This window comes from Theobroma cacao, chromosome 2, assembly GCF_000208745.1.
Source record: "Theobroma cacao cultivar B97-61/B2 chromosome 2, Criollo_cocoa_genome_V2, whole genome shotgun sequence".
Classification (NCBI taxonomy): domain Eukaryota; kingdom Viridiplantae; phylum Streptophyta; class Magnoliopsida; order Malvales; family Malvaceae; genus Theobroma; species Theobroma cacao.
This window is the reverse complement of record NC_030851.1, coordinates 18,080,648-18,085,745: the sequence shown is the minus strand read 5'-3', so window position 1 is coordinate 18,085,745 and position 5,098 is coordinate 18,080,648.

Here is a 5,098-nt window from a genome sequence, read left to right as displayed (position 1 = left end):
ATTTTGGATAAGTCTGAGAATTTTATCTAAGCTATGGATATGTGGGACAAGTGTATGGTGAAAATTTGAAAACAAATGGATGAAATTTTAAAAATGGGCCAATGGGAAAGTGACACGTGGTATTTTTTAATGATATAATATTATTTTAATGAAAAGTCAGCCCATTTAAACCCCATTTTAAGTGCTGGCCGGCCATAAGGGAGAACAAGAGAGAAAATAGAGAGGAAAGGAAGAAAAAAAGAAAAACCAAAGAGAAACAAGAAAATTCAAAGGGAAATTCGCGTTTTTCGCCCGTTTACACGTCTAACGGTAAGATTTTTCGACTTTAGCTTGATTTCTACCTTTCCTATGCCTTTGTTTCCATTTAGCATGCTTGAGGAGAGAGATCTAAGAGTGACATCAAGGGCTGGATGAAATTCTAGGGGAGAGATTTTGAAATTTTTAGGTTTTGATTTTTAGTTAAATTGGTAATTTTAGTTAGTTAAATGTGTTTAGAAATTAAATTGGGCAAGAAAGCATTAAATTTTCACAATACCCACCCTTGGCCGAATCTGCAATGAGGTACAATGATGATAATCTGATTTTTATTCTAAGAGAAATGAAGAGAAAATGATGAAAAACGGTTTAATGTGATAAAAAACAAAGTGAAAAATTAACCGAGTTAATGTCCCATTTTTGGCCGAATTTTTCAAGGAAGAGAGTGAGCTGACTTTGGTGATTTTAGAGGAATATTGGCTGATAATTAATGGTTAGAAATGTTGGAGAGAGAATGGGACAATTTAGAGCTAAAATGGAATGCGTTAGCAATTTATCGGGTAAAGTGCCAAAAATAGGTTAATACCGCGTTTAAACCATTTTTAGCTATTGCATTTCATACCATGCATTAGTATAGGATTTAAGTCAAATATATAGTGATTGAGCATTAATGTGATGAATTGAGTAAATTTTTGCAATGTGTCTAGGAGGAGAGCCTTCCGGTAAAGGCAAGGAAATCGTACCCGACGAGTAGTTATCGGGGCACCTAAAAAGCAATTAGTTTGTACAAACGGTGAGTAAACTTATTATCATTGTAAATTATCTAGAGTTTATTTTTAAATGCTCTTTATGTATTTTATGAAATGAAAACGAGATTAAAACGGGATTTTTGATGTTTTACAAATAAATATGACAAATAAAGATATATTGGGTTGATTATGAAATTGAGTAATTGGAGGCTGTTAACTGTTTTGAAAATTATATATTTTCCTATGAATGGCTTATGAGATAAGTATATGTGGCTATATTTTGTAAGTGCATTGAGAAATTTATGTAAGCTGTTTTTACTATGCAGGCTGGATAAATAAATAAAAGCCACGTTATACTGTTGAAATTTTATTAAAATTGGTAGGTTAGTCACTGCAGTGACGGGTTTCCCTAGACTGCCTATTAGAGGGGCACGGTAAACCCGATTATATAGTTACTATGATTGTAGAGGCGATGAGGGTAACTCTTGGTGTAGTATTAGAGCTCACTTCATGTCAAACTTTCACGTGAATGTGTAACTCGGCCAACTCTAAGGAACGGCTTGTTTTAAAAATAAAAATGTGTTTCACATGTAAATGTTATAACAACCTTGGTGGACTCAGTTAGATGCCTCGGCCAAGGTATCCCCGAGGATTAGTTTTAGCTTGAGCCTTGTTTTCTTTTATAAAATACATAAGCCTTAACAACTATTTTGGTAAATTACAAATATTTTATGGTTTAAGAAATAAATTGAAATGGTTTGTGATTTATTGTTTAAACTTGCCTCATTGTTCCTCGCCTTTAGATATTTATGATAATGTCTGTTTACTCATTGGGATTGCAAAATCTCACCCACCTCCTTTCCAAACATTTCAGGTCTGTGGTAGCTTATAGATACCTTATTTTGTCGAGGATTCCAGTTGACATCTCTATCACACAGACAGTAGGTTTCTAGCACCAACACTAGGTGTATTTTGAGTCACTTGTCATTGTAACCATTGTTGTACATTATAACTTTATAAATTTTTGTATGTGTGAATTTATTTTACTTACACGTTACAAAAGATTTCTTACACATGTTTCTATAAATATTGTTTTATATAAAAAAAAATGATGCTCTATTTTAATCAATATTTTGAATAGTGATATTTATCTATAAATCCTTTTCAAATATTTTTGTCTTTTGATTTACTTGAGCAGGAAACTACTAGAAATTGTTTAAAATGGAATGTTTAAAAACGATTGCTCACAGAAAAGGCAAGAAACTGATATGTAAGCCTTGTGGGGTTCTGATTGGCATTTCGGATAATGAGTGTCAATTGGGACGTCGCGACTATTGTCATGGGCCCGAGGGAGGTTCCGGGTAGTGACAGTTACCCTTTTTTTGAAAATTCAAAATTTTCCCTCTCTTTTTATTTTTCAGTTCAGCGATTTTTTCTTTTCTTCTTCACCCACTATGCTTGCCCTTTTTCCTTTTATTATATTTTATCTTGATTTCTTAACAGACTAAGTTTTACCCTTATCTGACTAAGTCTATTATTAAAAGAAACAGAATGCTCTTAGTTGGTTAAGTGATTCTCTTAATCAATTAAGTATCTATTGTCTTATGAATGAAAAGCTCAAGAATTCTTCTAAAGCTCTTGTGCACTAACCATTCCTAGATTTCTCCTAATTTCACAGAATATTTCCTCATTTAAAGGTTTGGTAAATATATCAGCCAATTGATGCAAGGTGTTAACAAACTCAATCTTCATGTCTCCTTTACTCACATGGTCTCTAATAAAGTGATGTCGAATTTAATATGTTTGGTCCTAGAGTGCTGAACAGAATTCTTAGAAATATTGATGGCGCTTGTATTATCACAAAATATTGGTACATTATGCATGGTTACTCCAAAGTCTTTTAATTGTTGTTTGATCTATAAGATCTGAGCACAACAACTACCTAAGGAGATGTACTCAGCTTCAACAGTTGAAAGTGCAACAGAGTTTTATTTCTTACTTGACCAATATACTAGCATGTTTCCTAGAAGCTGACAAGTGCTACTAGTACTTTTCCTATCCGTTTTACTTCTAGCAAAGTCAGCATCAGAGTAACCAATAAGACTAAAATATGTTCCTCTATGATACCATAATCCTAAATTTTATGTGTCTAAGAGATACCTAAAGATTCTTTTTATAGCAATTAAGTGTGACTCTTTAGGTTATGATTGAAACCGTGCACACAAGCATACACTAAATTGAATATCAAGTCTGCTAATAGTTAAGTAAAGCAAAGATCCAATCATACCTCTATAAAATTTTTGATCAACACTTTTTCCTTTTTCATCTTTATCAAGCTTGGTAGAGGAACTCATTGGAGTGCTGATTGGCTTTAGCTTCATCACATCAAACTTTTTCAGCATGTCTTGAATATATCTTTCTTGATTAATAAAGATGCCATCTTTGCATTATTTGATTTGAAGACCAAGAAAGAATTTTAGTTCACCCATCATGCTCATCTCAAATTCACCCTGCATTTCTTCAGCAAAGTTCTTACACAAAGCTTCATTGGTAGCACTAAATATAATATAATCCATATAAATTTGAACAATAATCAAATCATTCAAGTATTTCTTAATGAATAGCATTGTGTCAATACTTCCTCTCACATTTCCTTTCTCAACTAAGAACTTTGAGAGTCTTTCATACCAAGCTCTTGGAGCTTGTTTTAAACCATATAATGCCTTATGTACTTTAAAAACATAATCAAGTTTTTCAAAGTCTTCATATCTGGGGGTTTGTTTGACATAGACTTCTTCTTGAATGAGACCATTTAAAAACACACTTTTCACATCCATTTGAAATAATTTGAAGTTCATGAAACATGCAAATGCAAGCAATAATCTTATGGCTTCTATCCTAGCAACAGGAGCAAATGTTTCATCATAGTCAATGCCTTCTTCTTGGTTATATCCTTGAGCCACTAGCCTAGCTTTGTTCCTAATAACATTACCTTACTCTTCTACCTTGTTTCTAAACACCCACTTTATGCCAACAATTGGGTGATTGAATGGCCTGGAAACTAGTGTCCATACTCGACTTGTTTCAAATTGTTCAAGTTCTTCTTGCATGGCCAATATCCAGCTTTCTTCTTTTTCTGCTTCTTCAAAGCTTTTAGGCTCGATTTATGAGATGAAGGCTGAGAATTCACATGCAGTTCTAATTCCTCTTCTGGTTTTAACTCTTTCTAAAGGATCACCAATAATTTGCTCTTGTGGGTGATCTTTGGAAAATTTCCAACTCTTTGGAAGGTCATTGTGTTAACTTTCGGTTCTTTGCAGATTTTCCAAGGGTGGAGGTTCTACTTCTCTTCCAAAGGAGTTTTCTTAACTGTTTTTCTTGTTTTCTAGACTCATTTCTTCCATTTGTCTTTCATAGTCCTCTGCATCATTTTCATCAACAAGAACTTCCTTTTGCAAGGCATTAGATTCATCAAAAACTACATGGATGGACTTTCAATTGTTAAAGTTCTTTTGTTAAAAACTCTATAAGCTTTTAGAGTTCAATGCATATCCTAGAAATATTACCTCATCATTCTTAGCATCAAACTTTCCAAGAAAATGTTTTCCATTGTTCAAAAAAAAGATTTACAGCCAAAACTTCTAAAGTGAGAGATTTTTGGTTTTCTACCTTTGTACAATTCATATGGGGTTTTTGACATCATGGCCCTTATTGAGACTCGATTAAGAATGTAGGCTACTATGTTGACAGCTTTTGCCCAAAAGGACTTTGGTAGATTGTTTTCACAAAGCATGGTTCTAGCCATTTCTTTTAAAGTTCAATTCCTTCTTTCTACAACCCCATTTTGTTGCGGTGTTCTTGTTAGGATAAGCCCTGCAGCCAACTGGGATTGATTGAGGCTTGATTCCAATCATGCAACAGTATCATTCATGTTGAATGATTAGAGGTTTTCCTTCATCAATAAGACATTAATTATAATGAGTTATAAGTCTAATTGGATGAAGTCCATGAGATTAATATGCCTTGCAAGGAAACTGTAATGGGTTGCAGTTATGAGATTCCTATGCATCAAAGCATAATCTCAAAATGTTCCT